Raw genomic sequence first — 21,989 nt, 5'->3', positions numbered from 1 at the left:
TGGTATCCCTAGTGAGACTTTTTTTTTTATTAATTTTGTTTATGAGACCTTTTATGTTCAATAAAACTATATAAAAAAAAATCTGGCACACGAAATAATGTGACCTTGTATAACACTCAATATATAAATATTGATATACATATATATTGACAATATATGTATATTGTTCACCCAGTCATAATGTACTCACCAGAATGTGCATGTTCAAATGTATATTTTATGTTATATATTATTTTATTCAATAATATATTATATATTATATAACAATATGTAGAAAAACTGTTATATTTTAAAATAGATTCAAATAGTTTAAAAAGCATAATATTTAAAAAAAATTCATAGCATGGATTAAAATAAATGTAAATATAAAGGTTTTTTTGGGGGGGGGGGGGGGTAATAATTTCTTAAATATTTCTGGTCTTACTGTGCATGATTCACAATGTGCATTATTTTTACTTAATCTTTCATCAAAACGTAATAACTTTCTAAATCTCTGAAACATCAACTTTTTCTTTTCTGCTGATATACAACAAGGGCATTTTGAGCATAGGAGTGTAATATCCAATAATATAAAAGGCCCACTTTTCATTGTTCATCCCAAGACCAAGATTGTCTTTTTACCTCTCTGGCTTTTCTTTCACCTTTTGTTGTGCTGAACCCGATATTTTCCACCTTAACCGAAATCACACATTCTCCCTCCTGTTTCTGTGCCCTACTTTCCCACAACTTCTTCACCCACCCCCTCTCACCTTCCTGTCATCTTTTTCTGTCTTCCTCTTTCAGCCGATGCATCATTCATTTCTGTGCTCATGGATATGGAAGACGTTGCTTTGCCGCCTTGTTTGTTTACTGCATATTGTTGAGAACTGATTAATCCTGCTTAGTAGTTCAGTGCTATCAAGTCTCTCTCTCTGTTTATCTTCTCATCCTGTGTGGGCGTTTTTTGCATTCGGGCCATTTAAATCACACCGTCTGGATTAAGTCTATAGGAATGTGCCGTATATGCCAACATCAGTGCTGTCTTAAAAATACAATGCATGCAGCTTTCATGTTTTGTTGTCAGTGCTGAGCTTCCAGGGGATTTGTGTTTTGTTTATGACATACTGTGCCGTGCCTCGGGCCTTTGTGCTAAAAAAGTCAAATCAAAGGGCTTTGATTGGTGACGAGGTCAAAATATGATGCTCGTATTCGTACCACTGTGGCAACAATCCAATGTCAGAAACCACAGTCACAAAGTCAGATAGAATGATAGATAGACAGAAAAACATAATTAGACAGCCAGACAGATTGATAGATAGAAAGCATGATAGACATACAGATTGATAGATAGACAGCCAGACAGAATAATGCAAAGATAGACAGAAAGAATGATACATAGAAAGCCAGCCAGATGGACAGACATACATGGAGATAAACAGCCAGACAGAATAATGCAAAGATAGATGGATGGATGGATGGATGGATGGATGGATGGATGGATGGATGGATGGATGGATGGATGGATGGATGCAACAGGAGCTCCGTCGCGCCGACGGATTCGACCACGCCCGAGTCTGAGTTTCTCCCTGGGTGCCGGCCAGGGAGGCGGGTCGTCGTGGGAATCTAGTTCGACCGCACATTTCTGGACTCTGTCTGTTTTCTGGAGGGGAATTGCCTCCAGAACACCTTCATCACCGCTTGCCGCCCCAGATCAAGCATCCTCCCCAGGATGTAGGAAACCGAACCGAGGGCGCGCAAGGCAGGGAGGTGCGAGCTGCCCGTGGCGGTCTCTCGACCAGGGCAGGGACCGTCCCCTGGCACGTTGCTAGCTCCAATCCACCAGGCACCCCAGACAACGGAGGCGTTCGTTTTACGGAACTGGATAGACAGAATGAGATAGAAGGATAGATAGATAGACAGATAGACAGACAGACAGAAAGACAGACAGAATGAGACAGAAAGACGGACAGAATGGTGTAGATAGATAGACGGACATACAGTAAGAGAGACAAAATGACAGACAGAATTAATGATAGACAGACTGAAGTTTAAAATGCCGCTGGTTGTTGTAGTCTCATAATTCCACATATGTTCAGCTTTAGCACATTACTCAAGTCTGAGATTTTGTGAATCGGGAGGTTTAACACTGCGACTTCTGACCTGTAATACCCGCCCTCGACAGACCCCGACTCGGCGGGAGGGAAAGGGATTAACCGTTAACGCCAGTTTAACATCTGAGTCATTTCAGCTGTTTGCCAAGGCTTAAAGAAAGACTTAACTCCTAACACAAGTGTCAGGACAGGAATGGAGTACTCACAGGGAGGTAAATATTCACCATATGGACATCACTGGACACCATTGCGTCTGTAAAACTGTTAATCTGCAACAGGCAAGCTGTTTTAAAAGGTGGCCAAGACAACAGTTAACATACCACTGAATAAACAAGACATTTTGTGTTCCTGTCAGTGAGGGGACACTGTTTTTATGGTGCCCTGACGTGTTTTCGGTCAACCCTATTATTGAGACAGGCCGTTAAACTGAGAGCTCTTTGTTACGCAACATACTCGCGACAGGCTGTAGTTCTCTGCTGTCCTGCAAGGTCATTGACAGTTTGCTCTCGACAGCACTGTGTGAAAGAATTTCTACTATTTGTAGAGAAACAATCCTGTATTATCTCTTGCTAAAGGCAAACAATACCAAACTGTGATACTTGCAGAGAACGAGAAGGTTACCATTAAAAAAATGTCAAGCTATTAGTTTATGCCTTAAAGTTTTTTTTCTACTAATTTATGTCGCTATGCTATCAGATGTACCCTCAAACTATTTCAAGCTACTTATAAATGCGCTGTAATTTACAGCTCTAAATCCGCCCAACTTTTCTTGGCGTTTTGCTTCCCTGCTCCTTTGCACGAGTGCTTGTAAGAGCGTGTTCAGACAGCATAGAGTTCAGAGATGGGTTAATCCCTCCTTCCCAGGTGTGCGTCTCCACGTGTCTCCCCACTCAGCTGTTCTCTCTCGGTAGTTTTGAGCTCGTGTGTCTGCAGAAACATGGCTCATTTGCATCAGAACGAGAGCCACGTCTAAATACCGGAGCTTTCCAGTGCATTTCATTTTCACTTTAATTAGGAGAGCAAATACATAATTTGCTGTCCTGTGGTAGGGAGAGTCTCCAAGTCTCCATTTGATCACTATTTCATCGCATCGCTATCTAGGAGAATATTAAAGAGAACTCATTTGCCATTTTGTATGAGCATGATGATGATATCTAAATGACTTTGGCAGTCTAGTTAATCTGAGTGAAATTATGGCACAGCTTCACATTTGATTGTCAGCATAGACCATCTACCACTTTTTACAAAAGAGCATGTTTTCCATGAAATTGACCCTTTTAAGGCAGGAACAAATCAGGGAGGTGCAGCACTATCCAAAGAAGGTGCGTAAGACACACTCAACCCTGCCAACTACTGATGTATATAATTTGTCCGATACATCATCAAAGCCAAAAGCGTTGCATAACGTCAACAAATTGTGAACATGTTCCTCCGGTCTCAATTTGTAGTTGCATGTTACACTCAAGGACCCTCAGAGCAGCTTTGGTGGTAAATTACGGGGAAATGGTCGGGACGTGCAGCTGTTGTTTCTGATGTGGGTTCGTTCATGCTAGTTCCTGGCTGAGTGTCTGAAAAGGTTTGGTGCTGGTGCCAGCACCCATGTGGTGACCATATTCACAGATTAAACATATACATACTTTTAAAATCAAGCAGTTAAATACACATAAGCACACACATATGCATTTTAAAACATGGTAAATACTGTATCTCATTTATCAAGGTCAGTGAGTTTGAAAGTATATAATGACGTAAATGGCACATCTATTTGACTATACTTCCTGTCAAACATATGACAGCTCTTTCCAGTCATTAGTTCTATATTAGCCCGGTGACTTACGTTGGGCTTCATGGAAGTTGTTGAGAAGCAAAGCTCTTCGCTTGAAGGAGAGATTTTTAGCTTTAGTCTGGATGCATGCCATCTAATTCACTCAACAGTGGACTCTGGGAGAGCACAGCAACACTGTAGATTATTGTTGGCTTGCAAAACTTTCTCTCTAGGCCTGTTCGGTAAAGGTCAGTGTCCAGTTGTAACAAACCCATTAGATTAAGTAAACCCTTTACTTAAGGTTAGTTATTTAAGGGTTTTCTTAACTAAATGGGTTTGTTGCCTCACCACCCAAATGCTTGGTGAGGAGTCTGCTGGAGATGGAAGAGTTTACTGCTCTCCACAATTTGTGTGCATCTTTCTGTGGGGTTTTTCACTGCTTTCATGCATCATCCACATTCGTCATTTTGCTTAGTCTGTGTAAAGTCTAGTCTAGCTTATAATAATAATAATAATAATAATTCATTACATTTATATAGCGCTTTTCTGGACACTCAAAGCGCTTTACATAGAAGGGGGGAATCTCCTCAACCACCACCAATGTGCAGCATCCACCTGGATGATGCGACGGCAGCCATATTGCACCAGAACGCCCACCACACACCAGCTTACTGGTGGAGAGGAGACAGTGATGAAGCCAATTAGTATATATAGGAGGATGATTAGGAGGCCATGATGGACAGAGGCCACTGGGCAAATTTGGCCAGGATGCCGGGGTTACACCCCTACTCTTTCGAAAGACATCCTGGGATTTTTAATGACCACAGAGAGTCAGGACCTCGGTTTAACGTCTCATCCGAAGGACAGCTTAGCCTGGTCCTACCAGACTCTCGTACATTTCATTTGTTCAGAGAGTCTGGCCACTCTCCATTGACAAGCGTTAACTTCCTTGAAGGCGGGTCCTCTGTTGAAGTTTAAAACTATTGGACCTGCCCAGAGCCACTCTGGATCTGCCATAACCAATCGCTAACGTTTAGTCGTGAGTCTCGTGACGCATTTCAACTCAAACTAGCGCACAACCTCAACGTCATCGTTCTCAACCACTCCCTCTGTTCGCTGATTGGACCGGTAAAAAAATTATCGGAGAAAACCCAAGAATATACCACAAGCCCAGACGTAGTACTGAAGGAAAATTAAAATTGAGCGGAAGTACGTAGGAGGGCGGAGCCAGACTAAGTCTAGCTTATTCTGACCATTAATTATCTACTTAGACAGAAAGGAGTTGCCTGACCAAATTTGACATTTTGTGATTTTTAGGTGCATTTTAGGCTTGCTACGATAGTCGGCGTTGACAGTGTTTGAATAAAAATTACTCTCCTTTTCCTCACCTCTTAAATCTGTGTTTTTGGATCATAGAATCAAGGATGACAACTTTTTCATAATTGGAAGAGAGGACTGGTTGAATGAAGGAAGACTTAAATTGCTTACTTTTATGAAAGGGAGCATTGCCAAACACAGGAATTTATGGCACCTCTGATAGGGAAAAATGTTGACTCAGCCTGAAAAGAAGCGAGACCAACAGACCACAGATCCAAAGGAAGGACACTTCTGTGATTCTGTGGTGTCTAAGAAAAGATTTAAAGTAGCTCTTTAAACTTCAGATGTCCATATATTAACTGTCAGTCTGTTTCAATGCACCGTTTCAATGCACCATTTCATTAAGTATGGCCAGCACCAGGTGGATCACGCATTTACAAGAATTTGAGCTGATAAAATAAGACAATATGCCTTTCACTGGCCAGGGAATGACAGAACAGTCGATCATCTGTTTGGTGTGTGTGTGTGTGTGTGTGTGTGTGTGTGTGTGTGTGTGTGTGTGTGTGTGTGTGTGTGTGTGTGTGTGTGTGTGTGTGTGTGTGTGTGTGTGTGTGTGTGTGTGTGTCTGTGTCTGTGTGTCTCAATGGTACATATAGACTGTCCCAGGTGAGGTCAGGAGAGACGAATGAGAGATATCAAGAAATCTCTCTAAGAAAGTAGCATTGATGTTTTACTCTTGATATAAGTCGAACCTGTACGATCAAACATACAGAAAGATCCTAACCCACAGTCTCAACTACTGCAGTACAGAAATAAGACCACTAATACTACAGGCAAAATGTAGCATTTCATATTTTACATGATCTCACTATTTTTGGTTAATATTCACAGCATTGCCAAAACAGCCTTTCTTTAATCAACACATGCGCTGAAATTTTTCTTGATGATAGTGATGAAATTTATTTACAGTGAGTCATTTTAATTTATTTAAAATTTAATTTATTTTAAATGTCAATTACATTTATGAGTTTTAATATTAATTTTTTGACATCTTTTCAAGTGAAATATCCAAATATCCTAAAAACAAGATAAATTTACTTGAGAAGCAACACCTACATAATATATTAAGACTTAATATCTCAGAGTGTATCTTGAATTAAAATGTTATTTATGATTTTTTTATATTTTAACTGAAAATACCTGACAACGCAAACTTGAAACCATTTTTTTTATTGCACATTTTTGAAAACGATACCATTATCATATCTGTGTAAGCTACAAAAAACGTGAATTTGTGAAAACAGTGACGTGTTCAGTCTATAGGTGCATCATGTAATTACATAAATAGAAAAGTATTACCTCAGGCATTATGGTGTCAACAGGTAACATAATTGTGTTGCATCCAAAAAGTAATATAATAACGTAATGTAACTTTTGTAACATTATATTAACATTACCCCAACTAAATTTCAGATATATGACAGTCAGCAAACCGTAATTATAGATTCCCTGAGGAAGTTCAGTGATTTATAACTGGTCTGTAGGTACAAGATTAAGAATATGGCACGTTAAGCTTCTTCTCTGTTCTTTGGCACAAAGAAGGCCTAGAACAGCTAAAAAGCTATTGCTCCTGGCATCTGTTCCTTCCTTTTCGCACTTTCACAGATGCCACCATATCTCCCACCATGACAAATCACACCAAACGGAAACAACCAACAGATCGCAAAACTTAGATATGTCAATTACCATGGAACCCTGCTTTTCTCTTGTTTATCTCTCGGTTTTTCTTACTATCTCTGTCTCTCCATCCCTGTCAATTATTTCTGATATGAGACCCGGGAAAGAGGCCAATGAAAGGAAGGAGAAGAGATTCGGTATATGCTGATGCTGACAGAATTCAGTGGCACTCTGTAGAACGATCTCTACACAGAGATGACAGGAAATGTACGAAAATAAAAGCTTTAACTGAACTGAACCCTGCAAGAATTTAAGCTTCTCCGACAAGAAGCGAGATCTCACAAAGGGCGCGCTTCGAGACAGCGTCATATCACTCTGATTTTGCCAAGTAAGGCATGTTTCTAGATCAACATATTTGGTTGATCCTGGAACAACATTTCTGTCTGAAAATGTAGTCTTAACCTATAACGTATCCCTAAAATCAGAGATAGGTGTATGTAGAAGCACCTAACCCTTGTTGTAAGCCTAAACTTGACCTAAACAGTAAACTTGTACCTCAAATCTGATTGGTTGATGGGAATGTTGATGCAGGAACATGTTGTACTTGCTCTACATCTGAAATATCACCAAAATAACACAAAATTGTGAGTCAGACTTAACTTCTCGAGAGCTGTACCTTAGCATCAAATCATACATCTCCACAAGCTCACTGACCAGTAATTAAGATTATATATGGGCATTAATATTACACGTTGCCAATCCATGCAGTCCATTAAATCAGACAGTTCTGACCACCAATTAGCTAATCTGAGGAGACAGGGTTATGGGATTTAACTGAAGTTCCCTTTGAACCTCAGCAGGACCAGTTAGAGTCTTGAGCCTTCGCTGGCCGAGACTTCATCTCCGGTGGAGTAAATATTAAAAAGACAAGCAGTCCAGCAGAGATCAGAAAGGCAAAGAGGGCGTTTGGTCTGTTTTATCGTGAGGGGCTGGATTTAATTTGACAGATGGTCTAATTTCTTCAAAGTGGGATTATTTCAGGCAAGAAATCGCAAATAGCCTTCATCTCAGTGGGGGGTTTTTTTTGGTCCAAATTTTGTGTACAGAGAAACCTGTTAAACACACACACACACAATATAATGCAATGTAATTAAATAGAATTAGATTGCAAACCACTGCAGTTTTGGTTGCTTATGTAACAACTTGTAATTATTTGTTCGACATTGACAGACAATTTTTATTGGAAACTCATATTTATGATAATCCTACTACATGACATACACATTAGAACTATGCAAACCTATTACCAGTTCTAGAACCTTCAATAGCAAGTATTAAAGTTATTCAAAAGTTCCAAAATATGAATGGAATGCAAGGCGACGTCTCATTAGCTAGACAGCTTAAGCGAATACAGCACACTATTTGAAGGATTGTTCCAAATGAAAGTGAGCAACTGAATTCCTCCATGAAGGTTCATTCCACAAGGCTCTTAACAAAGGATAAAAATGATGGTCACTTGAAGGAACAAAGTATTTGTGCCTTTTATGAGGACACTAATCCAGGGTGGTTTTATATTGTCAGGAAATATTCCTTTGTTAAGTATACCAATTTAAAATAAAGTTTTCGTAAAGAAGCCTATGCAACCTTCTTCTTAAAAGTCATGACTCCGATGCCAGTGCTGGGTCCTAAGCAGCTGAAACCTCTGTTTCAACCTCTGTTTCTGACTGCGAATATGTTGATGAACAAGTTTTACTGATGTGACACTGGTTCTGTTCTGTTGTTGCGTAAAGAGCTCCAAATTGGCCTTTGGAAGGTGGCTTGGGGTCACAACAGTCAGGTGATCTGCGTCATTCAGGAAACAATGACACCCCACACTGACGTCATCAAATTATGTTGATGCCCTTTGGGTGCAAGAGCACACGTCAAGAAATTATGTTGTATTTTTCTCTTATTTTCCAGTTACAAAATCTAAAGTCCTTGAAACAGGATATATTCACTTGAGAAGCAACACTGCATATGGTTCTTAAACTTGTTTTAAAATTGTATTTTGTCTTACAACTGGCATTTTTCCCCTTCTTAACTATCCAATTAAAAACAAGTGAAAATTGGATATTCAAGTACAGTACTTAGATACCGTGGGCCCTATTTTAACGATCTGAAACGCAAGTGTCAAAACGCAAAGCGCAAGTAACTTTGTGGGCGGATCCCGGCGCTGTTGCTATTTTCCCGACGGGATAAATGCCTCTTGCGCCTGGCGCAAATCTAAAAGGGGTTGGTCTGAAGTAGCTTCATTATTCATAGGTGTGGTTTGGGCGTAACGTGAAATAAACCAATCAGAGCGTCCTCTCACATTCCCTTTAAGAGCAGGCCTGCTTTTTCCATGGCGGATCGCTATTATAACGGCGGATTTGCCAGGCGCACGCCAGAAGCGGTTCACAGCCAAGGAGACCGACCAATTTTTATCTAGATAGATCTTTTCCACATCTTCACGGACACAACATTTCCCTCATGTGTTAATATTTTTCCTTGTAATAATGTATGATTTGCAAAAATGAAAACTGCTGCGTCCGTTTAGATTAGAGAATCAAAGTGGATGCGAGTTAACACGCTACATTATGGCCAAGCACGCGCCCTTAAAATACCATATCACTAACGCGCAAAGCGCCACTGTCTTTAGACTGTTTTTTTCCTGGTCAGTGGCGCAATTGCTTTCTAAAACTGGAAAATAGCACCAGGGAACTTTTGCGCCAGAACACGCCGCCTCTTTGCGCTGAACCGCCCCCGCGAGCGCAAGTTCATTCCCTAATTTACCGACGTGCGTCTGTGGAGGGAAAAGTCCGCTGTGCGCGGGTGCAAAATAGGAATGATACATACGTCGGTGTTCAAAGTCAATTGCGCTGGGTGCAAGATAGGGCCCCGTATGTCAAAAAGGATGTAATAATTTTTTTCTGTGCAAAATATTGTATCACACAATGCAATGTACTTCACTTAACCTTCTATTTCCTTTTAATGAATAATCTGGAACTAATATATCCATAATATATCCATAATATAGTCCAGAATCTACTTTTCTTGTCCCTTTTGACATTTGTTTTCTTGAACATTAAGTATTTGTACAAAAAAATTAAACAAAACAATGCAAAATAACAGTATTTATTTTCCAACTAGACACCTTCGCTAAATTAAACTTCATTAACACATTGTCACGTGAACTTGCTACTTTGCATGTTTTTGTTGCACTGTTTCACAAGGCTATACAGTGTATAAACATCATGCTAGTATTCCAAATACAGCCTTGTGTGTTTCAAAAGAAAGATTGACTTGAATTCTAGTTCATTTGCAGAGAAAAGGCAGTAACAATGTGCTGTTAAAATCAAAGCTCATTGAAAAGAGCGTGTGTGTTCGTGGTTGTCATGTTCTGACTTGTGTGAGGTGAACTGAATACGGGGTATAGCTGCACCAAAACTAGCGCGCTAATCAGAGTACACTGGCATTTCTCCCTAATGAAGCCCTCAGGTTAGAATGCTAGCAAGAGAATAAAGAAGTAATGCACGTGATGCATGTGCCCAGACACACTGTCGAGTGGAATGTGTTCCCTTCAGCACACTGCATAATGCTTAGAAGTTAAGAAATTGAACAGTAAAACTATAGCACCACAGCATTACTGCACCATAAGGCTGTGTGTGAGTGCGTCTTCATTTTCACCCATGAAATCTTTTTAATCGTAACCCTGCCAGATAACTGCTGGCAAAGCGCTATCTTTTTCCTACGCTCAGAGCTTAATCTTCTCCATCCATTACATCTATTGAGCTAAATTGTGGTTTAGCATATTGGCATGTTGCAGTTAAAGAGTTTATCTTTGTTCGGGAGTACTAAACAATGTGCATTAGCTTTACACTGTGTGCTAACCAAGTTAGATAGTGCTGAAGTCTCTTAGCAAATTGCTGAGTTGCTAATCAGAGTATTACTAACTAGTCAGGACAGTGACGAACGTTACTATATTTTATTTGTAGCCTTGTGCACACATTGTTAGACCAGAAAAGGACTACATAAATATGCAAACATTATTGGATAACACATGAATGTGAACCCACTGTCCTGTTTGTTCCCATGTTAACAAACCTCAGTACTCAAGTGGGTGATAGAACTTGTGCCATAAATCTGGTATTTTTTATTAAAATAGCTAGCAATATAAATTAACGAAATAATTACAAATTTGTTCCCATAACTTACTTAAGACAAGCAAACAGGGAATTAATTACTACAAAGTGGCCACGATTTAACTTAATTACAAAAAAGAATGAATTAGTACAACATACGGGATTTAACTTAAAGGGATACTTCACCGCTGGAAAGATGAATGTGCATTTAAATTAGGTCATTTATGTAGTAGAAATGTGAAATGATTTTAGAAGTTGGAGCCTTCTAGACTGAGAAAAGCTAGAAAATGTATTTTTGGCTCATGTGGATGAAAGACAACAACTCCCAGAATGCACTTGCTTCGGAGACGCATTGAGACCACTCCCAAGCCACGTCTACCAGCAGGTAACAGAGGGCAGTATCGGAAGTACTAGTTGACTCGAAACTGAAAAGACGCCGTTTTATCGTGAGTCTCCGTGACGAGTTCGTGACAGCAATAGGACTCTCTATCTGTGTCCATAGGCGCACAGCGAGAGCACTGACACCACCAGTCCGCCCGGGCTCTTCCTCCTGGCCGCCAAGCAGGTCTTGCTCCTCTGCTGCAGCTGTTCCTCGCTGTATTGCGGCTCGTACAGGTAGCCACGAGCATCGGATTCTCGCACCAGATCTTAGAGCCGCAATACAGCGGGGAGCAGTTGCAGAAGGTGGGGGTCGGGAGGCGGCCGGAGCAGCTGCTGCAGCGGAGGTGCAAGAGGTTTGGCGATCAGGAGGAAGAGCCAGGGCAGTCCCAGCCGGACATGTCCAGGAAAAAGAGGATGTACTACCACTATGGGCGGGTTGAAAACATGTGAAACTAGCTCCTACTACTGGCTGTAGTTTTTAGCCTCTGGCCAAAAAAGACTCAGATGACGCAAAATACAGATTTTTGTGTCATCAGAGGATTTTTTTTCAAGACAAAAAATACCTAAATCTCTCGTCTCAAGGGGACATGAGACAGGGAAGCACGGTGATTCGAAATACTACAGGTTTTCTACTGATACAAAGCTTAATGCTAATTGGTGAAGTATCCTTTTAATTAAAAAGTAGGTTACAACGAGTTACAACAAATTAGTACAACGAGGCCATGATTTAACTATGGGTACGTTTACACGACAACAATATGCTTAAAGCGGTGAAGTTTTTTCTTTGAGTTTTTCCATGTACAGAAGACACCATTGTCAAAACGATCTAATTTTACTAATTTTTAAATCACATTATTAATATAATGTGGCCACAACTTTTAGGAGGGTTAAATTCCCCCCGGAACACGATCACTACCGATGGGGCCCGCGGACTTGTGCTATTATGTACTTTATCGTGTGTTCAAATGTAAAATTCTCTTCACATTTTTTACTCTGCCACAACTGTAGTTCAACTGAAAGAGAAGACAATTTGCGCTAATTCTTACTACAGCGCCCCTTGAGGCAACACTGAGAATGCAACACATAATTCATTTACATTTATGCATTTGGCAGACGCTTTTTATCCAAAGCGACTTACATTGCATTATCCTATACATTTATACATAGGTATGTGCAATCCCCTGGGATCGAACCCACAACCCTTGCGTTGTTAACGCAATGCTCTTACCACTGAGCTACAGGAAAGCTCATTGTTGAATAATTCATCTATTATTCAACAAAAACAGACATCCTCACCCTTTATTATGTACTCTAAAATGGTAGCTACTTTATAAATCCCATCTGTTGTCTTCAAAAGAGAAAATCAGAGACAACAGAAACCCAAAATGCGTCACATCCTGATTAGCAGAGTCTTTCTCAGGTGGCACTGGCTAGATTAGAGGGGGAACACAGCTTGTCATTTTCCCAAAAAGATACACAACACACCCTTTGCGTTAACTTTGGTTTAGCGAACGCTATGACTGTGACTAAATCACAGGCAATGCTAATGCTGCTAAACACGACAATGCTGCCAAAGTACGTGAACGTGCTTAGGCGTCTCCTAAAGTTTGAATTGAGTTAAATACGTAAAATACATTTCTGCAGAACCAAGTTAGAGGCAGAGTTGACAAATCTACAGTAAACATGTACTGTCCTGCTCTTGTTGTTCATGAAGAATTTATGGCGCTTAATGACAGACATCAGGACAGGCTGTTGATGCAGTTGTAAAAGCCAAGCATATCATTTGGCTGCTTGAGGAGGCGGGAGCCGCAAGAGTTTCCTGGTGTAAAGTCCCAGCAGAATGAATTTGGGACTCAGATCTTTCTCTCTCCTGGGGGAGGAGAGCAGACGATTGAAAGACTGGGCGTGAAACGAGAGGGGCTTCTTTCTGCCAAACAAGAACTGCAAGTATGCTTTAAGCTGTAGAGAGAACGAAACCGTGAAAGACAAAGAAAACAAGAATGCTTTAGGGTCCTTGTTATCGCACCCGCCTCCCATGTTGAAGACGCCAGTTCGAAACCCGCTCGGTGCGGGTTGAGTAGGACCGGTAACATTTGGTGCCGTGACCCGAATGGGAGTGAAGTTTACACACACAGCTCGTACTAGCTTGCCTCTGTTAAAATTTAAGACGTTGATTGTGAAGTAAGCTTGGGGAATATAGTGCGAGCTGTGTAGTCCTATAGACACACACACACAGAGCACAATCCTGACATCCCTCATTCAACGAGCCACCTGGTTGCTAGGCAACTGAGTTCGGTCAGCTACCAGTGCCAAGAACTCCCAATTCTGCTGTGAGCTTGTATGTGTGCGAATTCATCTAAGTCTATGAGCATAGCTGGACACTGAATTATAAAATCTTCAGCAGGACTGTCCCGTCTTTAGCTTTTTTAAAATGCATCACAGAGGAACCACCAAAGAAACACATTCACATTATATGTCTGAATATTGGCAAGTGTCACAGCCTTAGGCTGAAAGAGGACATTTTTCACGCTTCAGCACTCTGCGAGTTTCCCTTCTCTGACACACTAATGTGTTCAGTAACTGTCAGCTGATCATTCTACCATTGACAAACTGCTAAAATAGGCCAGAGTCAATTGCCGTATAACAACCAATTGAAAACAAACACACCACGTTCACAAAATATAGCTCTGTTTAAGAATTACAACTCAAATTACTAGTCCAATTCAAAGCTATTCAACCTCCCCTACCTGATGTTTTTCTTTAAAGACCTATATCATTAATATACTATTTTATATCATATTATATGAGATACTGTTTAACTTTTAGGCCCTGTTTACACCTGGTATTAAGGTCACCTGGTTTTGGTCGATCGAGTCACAAGTAGACGAGGAAGACACATACACACCTGGTGTTTTATCTCTTTTGCCAACTTTCAACAACTTCTGTCATGATTTCTTCGAGGGGAGGGTCTATGGGCGGGTGAATGACGAGATTTTTTTTCAGATCTTTCGAACTAATGGACAAAATAAGCTCGTGCAATTCAAAGTAAACCTGCAGGGAGACGACGGAAAAACACACGTAGAGCATCAGCTTTCTTTCTGTACTGACAGCCGCAAGACCACACCGAACGCTGTGAGTGTGTGTTAGAAATCAGGAATGGTAAGAGAACATTGTGTTTGGTACGTTTATCGTCTTCAACAAAACTAGTGTCTTTAGCCGACAAAGTTTAAATCGCATCTGGCTAGAGCTTCTTCGCATAACGTTTACGAATTAGGTCAGTAGGCGGACAGTAGGCGTCTTTTGTGGCTGTTCGAACGGATGAGTGTTTATACTACGAAAGCAAACCAAAACACATCTTAATACCAGGTGACCTTATCTATTTTATTAGATGGATTATAACAATTTTAGATACAATTTTTCCTTGTGGAAACATCTGCATAAAGTGGTTTGGTAGGTTTATGCAATTCTGTTGGAATTTTCAGAAAAGTCTCAGAAAGTTCAGAAATTTTTTAATATTAAAACCAGTTTACACACATCAGATTTAACCAGCGTAATGTGATCCATACAGCTGTGACACTATAACCCAAAAAACATTAGTCTAAAAGGGTGAATGTTTGTTTTTAATCAACCAAATTAAGGTTCAAAAAAAGAGAAATGCACAGGCACCAATTTGTTGTTAAACCCAGGTAATTTCATTCATATTAAGTTATTTATGGTAGATGTCAATTGTACATGTTAATTTGTTGAACATTTGGATAGACTGAAATGTTTTGATAGCGTCTAAAATGTAAACTATGTACAACTTTAGAGACATAAAAACACTTACAAATCTTTTGTAGACTCGTCGGAATTAAAATTTGTATGAATACAATGAATTGCATAAATTCAATATTCTATGAGTAAAACATTTTAAAAGATTTGTATGTCTCCTAAAGTAAAAAAATAAAAATAAAAATCACCAAGTGGACCAATTAAACATTTACCTGAACAAATGTGTGAAGCACTGGTCAGCTGGAAACTAACTATGGTGTTAATAATGTTAAATATTAATTGCACCATATGCTAAGGAAGCACACCGGTCTTATTATATTTTGCCAGGATAAGAACAGTGTTGGTTGAAACACAAACAAAACAGCTGAATCTAGAAAACATGTGCACATGTTTTTCGTTCTCCAATTTAAACTGACTGGCTTTCTTTTAAATACCTTGGTGATAAAACCTCCATATAAACAGTTCATCTGGACTGTGAATGTTCAGCAGATGACCTCAGTGTTCACCTCTCACCACAAAGGGCTCACGCTCCTGGGCTTTGCAAACACCAGGAACACCTGGAGCTATGGATCAAAGTGTTACATCGGAGGGTGGAGGTGCACGCAAACATCTTGTAAGACAAAGACAGTTGCATCCATATTGAATGAATTATACGCTGATCTCCAGGGTTTGATGAGGTCAAACAAATATGTCACATGGCCAACAAAGGCTTCTTATACATCAACCAGACCACAAGCTAACAGCTGCAAAAAAGCTATTAAAAATATATTGTACAGCATTTAACATGAAAAAATAAATTACGTTTTGTATAGAAACAGGATAACTTCAACGGACAATATACCGATTAAGAACTGTACGTCAAGCTAACAGCTAACGTTTTTATTAAGGTATACAACTAACATGGAACGTTCTGGCTAATTTTTTTAATTATTTTTTTCAAATATATAACATTAATAAAACATTTATCAATATGATCTGTTCTTCAATATTGTTCTCAATACGTTAGCACAAACATTTATTTATCGTTCATGGAACGTTATTCTAACATGTTTTAAATGTTGCTGCAGGTCTCAGAATGTACAGAGAACATTAAAAAGTAACGTTCCTATAATGTTTGCAAAATAATACAATGGAATGTTCTCTTAATGTCCGCATAAAAAAAAAAAAAAAAAAAAAAAAGTTTTTGAAATGTATCAAAAATCTGGAGATCCAGGGTATGTTTACGTGACAAAGATTTACTAAAAACGGAAACGTTTTTCCTTTGTGTTTTTCGCGTAAAGAATCCCCGTTCACAAGGAAACCGACAAAAAAAGCTCTATTATTCATGCCAGGCCAGTAGTTGGCGATGTTACTTTGTAAGGAAACACTGTAGACTGAACACGTAATACGCATGCCGCATGATGTCTCCGTTTTCACAAATTGTTGTAGTTTACATGGAGACAATAACTGTATCATTTTCAAAATCTAGCATTTTGAAACCCGTTTTCAAAAGTTTTCAGCCCTCGTGCAAAACACATAAAAAAAGTTTTTAGTTGAAAACGATTTCGTGTAAATGCACCCTCTAAGCACATTAAGAATATATATATATTTTTTTTAACTTTTTTTTATTTAATTGGAATGTTAGTAAAATATTCCCACAACATGTTTTTGTTAGCTGGGTAAAACCATATAAAAAATACTTCTGGCTAACAAGCTAACTAAAATTTAACCAAAAAAAGCAATTAAAAGTTTTCGCACAACATTAAACACAAAGGTAATTTTTGTAAATAACGTTACTTTGCATAAAAGAAGGCTAAACCTAGTTTTGTTTGCTTTAAGTTAGGTTACACTCAAGGTTCTTAGGTTAACATTTGTTAAATATTTACAGCGCTGTCTGGAACTTTTAAGTTCTGTTCCCAAGACCGAGACAAAGTTGTTTTAGAGACCAGGTTTATCAGTATAATCCTCGTTCAGAAGTCAGACGTCTTGGTGGAGACCAGCAGATTATGGACTCAAGGTTCATGTGCGTTTGCAGATTCTGACACATTCCATTACCTTACCAAAACATTTGTCTTATTCTGCCATCCCCACCTTGTTTGAATGCTTTCAAAACATTTTCTTCAAATATAATAGTTTTCGCTTCATCATAAATGGAGTTACCACTTAATCCTGGATCATATGTATATGATAATGTTTAACGAGAGTTGGTTTGACCTCGAGGTTAACTGGGATCCTTTTTACAGGAACTTGCCTCTAAAAGCGACAGCCAATCAGGTGATTCATGACTACAAAACAAATAGTCTTTTGAAGTGTCAGAGAGCCAACATGAACTGTTCCCTTTCAGGTCCATACAGAAAAAAATGCATGTGACACTGATTTCCAAAAATGAGCTGTTACCTTAAAAGGAATGTTTCACATTCAAATCATCAATTCATCTTTGACATGCTGTCGATTAGCATAAAATAAATTTGACTCATCTCATTTACAAAAACAAGCACAAATCATATTTACAGAAATGCATGTACAATGAAACATACGCGTTAAATACATGCATTACAAACAAGATTTTTCATTTGCTTTCTTTCTGCCTCCTAGACTTTCATAAATGCATGCACACTTATTTGCCTTGTTTTACAAACTGACAGACAAGACAAATTCTTGTTTAGCGCAATCAAGTGCATGCCACAAATCATGATATTGATAAAAGACTTCCATTGAATGGAGAACATTCCTTCAGAGCCGTATGTGTGGTTGGAAAAGCCTGTAAAATTGACCAAAGACGCTGAACAATAGAATTATGCATCAAAGCGCTTGCAAATATTTTATCACTAAAGTGTTTCATCACAGCAGCAAGATCCAGAGCATCTCAGTGTGTGTGTGTGTGTGTGTGTGTGTGTGTGTGTGTGTGTGTGTTTACGATGTCGACTGGGGCGTGCTTTGATCGTGGACTATCGAGCTCTGTGTTTGCTTATAGCGTTTGATCTTTAAAACACTGTCGCGTCAACAGCAGTCTGGCCTCTCAGGCGTACTTAAACCACACATACGCCGCAGAAGACAGCCGCTATGTTTTCCAGACTTACGATCTCAATTATAAAATGACTTCCTGCTGATCAAAGCTGCTCTTTCGTGCACTCTGTATCATATCCACTTTTCTTTCGCTCTCTCTTGTTGCTCATACTTAGGGTACTTAATCTCCTTACCCTATGTTTTCAAAATATGGTGTGTAGTTTGCCCTATACATGACTTATGGACCAGACATTAAATCATGTCTCTTTTTGAGGAGAGGTGTGTTATTAGTTTAAGTTGTATAAACTACAATTTTCACTTGGTGTAATAACCCAGGGAACATATTCAATAAACTTACATTTAAGGAAGAATCTGAGCCGTATCTCAAGACCAGATTGTCATAGAGACTCGTTTGACTCAGAAAAAAAAGTAAATTTTTAGTCCATTTCTGCTAAACGGATTTCAGGGTAGGAGATGGACTAAAAATGAGCTCCCAAAACTTACTGGCAGATTCTGGCAGATGAATTCTTCAAACAGTGGTACAAGAGGATGTGGTGCTGGTCTTTCAAGAGTCACTCTCAATCTGTCTGTCTATAAAGAATATATATATAAAAAAAACAGTCTTGTATTTTACTACACTTCAGCTTGTGATTCTTATTAAGTGGGGGTCTTTTTTTTTAAGGGATTCTTTAACTAACCTAAGTCTCTGAGATCCTGACATCTTGCACTTCTGGAGACTCCAGGTAGGTTGCCGTTCTGGAAAATGGTGGCGCTGGACACTTAAGGGTTCCTGATGGTTTCACACTTCTTCACCTTAAATCTTAATTCTTTTGCAGGTCTTTTCTTCTCCACCTGTTTTTGTCTGACCCTGATGACCTAATGAGCATTTCACTGTCCAATGGTCATGCCTTAAAGGGATAGTTCACCCAAAAATTAAATTAGCCCATGATTTACTCACCCTCAAGTCATCCTAGGTGTGTATGACATTCTTCTTTCAGATGAATACAATCTGAGTTATATAAAAAAATGTCCTGGCTCTTCCAAGCTTTATAATGGCAGTGAATAGCTGTATATTTTAAGTCCATCAAAGTGCATCCATCCATGAAAGAAGTGCTCCACGTGTCTCCGGGGGGTTAATAAAGGCCTTCTGAAGTGAAGCGATGCGTTCGTGTTAGAAGAATATCCAGATTTAAAACTTTATCCACTAAAACAACTAGCTTCAGGCAGACGGCCTACACAAGTCGACTGACGCCAAAAGAGTAACACTTGACGATGTAGGATGTATGAGTAACGTTAGCTTTGACGCCTCTCGGGGTTCAAACAAACAGAGCTGGGCAACAAATTCAAGCTCCTCCGACATTTATCTTTAAAAAACAATGTCGTTTTAGACTTCAAATTCGTGACTGGGGTTTTGTTTTGCTCTATCCTCTGCGCTTCCACGTTCCGTCATTACGTTGTGCGTCAAGTTCAAGGGTTACTCTTTCGGCGTAAATCGTTGCGTACGGCCGTCTGTTATTACGGCTAGCTAGTTATTTTAGTCGATTAAGGTTTAAATATGGATATTTTTCTTACATGAACGCATCGCTTCAATTCAGAAGGCCTTTATTAAGGCCGGAGCTGTGTGGAGCACTTTTATCATGGATGGATGCACTTTGATGGACTTCAAAAAATATACAGCCATTCACTGCCATTACAAAGCTTAGAAGAGCCAGGACATTTTTTAATATAACTCCGATTGTATTCGTCAATCGAAGAATGTCATATACACCTAGGATGACTTGAGGGTGAGTAAATCATGGGCTTATTTTATCTGTAAAAGAAAACGTGCCTAATAATTATGCACACCTGAATATAAGGTGGTTTTCATTTCCAGCCTTCATGAACAATTATATATCACTTATAAATGATTAAATACAAAATTTAATAGTACTTGAGATTTATGTGGTTTTGAGTTGGTAAAACGCCACCTTGGAATTATAAGGTTCTATCTGCATTCTGACTGGTTTTGAGATATTGAGCTTTAAAGTTTTTGCATTCCATTCGACTGTGTAGAAAGAACCTTTTTATTTTCTAAATAAAAAGTTCCAAAATGTACACAACTTAAAAAACAACATCACATAATGTAAATAAGTTGTCACAGAATAAGAATATGTGAATAACTAAATTTTGACAAAAATGTCAGATAGAACCTTATAATTCCAAGGGGACGAAAATGTGCCAGGAAACAAAATTATGATCAGAAAATCAACGCGTCTAATAATTTTGCACGCACTCTATATTTGTCACTTGTAAATAGTCGCATTCCTTTTTTTGCATAAAAAAGGCATGAAACTCTAACCGAGCGCTGATTGGTTCTTCCAATTCCGTGGCATCAGCCAATCAAAAGTACTTCCTAATAGACGTAACCTTATATCTCGTACCCTAGCCTGCGATCTCCCTGCTGCGCGAATATGAAAACTTCTGTCTGCCACTCCTCCTCCCCAGCACCACCTGTAGAGATCTGCTACCGGGGTTCTCCCATTTTCTTGCAGCAGGCTGTCCTTTTTGTTTATTTTGACCAAGCTGAACAAATTCTTTGCTTAGCAGCGTAGCAGATCTCTTCTGCCAAAATCAAGCTTATGTATACTCCATGCCCCTGCCAATAAATGCTGGTTGAAATAATCCACTCCGAGAGTTGTCATGACTGAAATACAATATCACACCATGCATAATTCACAGTCCGAATCTTTAAAAGAGCACGGCTCACAGAATGGGGTGTTTGGACCAACAGAACGAATTAGTTATGTATCCATAAAATCACAGTCAGTTGAAGCCATGTGATTCTTATCTTTTGTAATGACAACCACAGTGCAGTCAGAATAAAATGAAATACACACACATATTACACACTCATACTCATATAAAACCGTAGTCTCAGCTTTGACCTATTTCTGAGCCGTACAGAGCGGCTCTATAGATTAACGAGTCTGCCAGAAAGCACATACATTGAGTTCCCCAGAAGAGCTACGCTTTGGGGCTTCACATGTACACGGTTCTTCAGAGCAACTCGTAACAAGCTTATATACTCCGCTTGCTTTTTCTTCTGACCTAAATAAATGCAAGAAAGAGAGCAACATGATTTTCATGCGCAGGTAGGTGTGTGTGTGTGTCTTCGAGGGTTATAGGGTCAACAATATGAAATAGTGTTTGATTCAAATGTGTTTACAAATATAGCATCGTGACAATTGAAGGCAACATGCAACATTAACATTTAACATCTGGAATGTGCCATATTTCAGATGGAAAATGAACACTAGGCTATGTGAAGCATGAATATGAAAAATCGAAATTGTTCGCAGGAGTAATTTCAGAGCTAGAGAAAGTAATATTATTTTTCAGGAAATTCTGAACCATTGAAATGCAAAAAAAATGGGAAAATACTTCAAATTTGTATTGTAATAAAACATTTACATTTTTATATTTAATATTAAAATAATAAAATGTTTAATATAAAATTGTATAATTTATATATTTTTATTATTATATGCATAATAAATTTACATTTATAAACATTTTTATTACGATAAATATTAGATATTATAAAAATATATGAAGACATTAAGCCATGTTATTTACAGGCGAGGCCTATATACAAGCTGCACATTTATCGTTTAAAAGGTGTGAGAACTAATGTTTACATTATTATTTATACATTTGGCAGACGTTTTTATCCAAAGAAACCTTGCATTCAAGGTATACATTTTATCAGTTCATGCTTTCCCTGGGAATCGATCTCATAAACTTTGGCGTTGCTAACGCAATGCCCTATATTTGCGCTGTTTAAAACAACTTAACTCCACACAC

General features: G+C 38.9%; 1 protein-coding gene across 1 annotated transcript in view; it reads left to right on the top strand.

The window, feature by feature from the left end:
* Positions 1-21,989, top strand: part of aox6 (aldehyde oxidase 6) — a 65,964-nt gene that overhangs the window by 17,026 nt on the left and 26,949 nt on the right. The window lies entirely within an intron of this gene.

This window comes from Phoxinus phoxinus (assembly GCF_949152265.1).
Source record: "Phoxinus phoxinus genome assembly, chromosome: 20".
Taxonomy (NCBI): Eukaryota; Metazoa; Chordata; class Actinopteri; order Cypriniformes; family Leuciscidae; genus Phoxinus; species Phoxinus phoxinus.
Note: the sequence above shows the minus strand (reverse complement) of the source record. Positions and strands in the feature narration are given on the sequence as shown.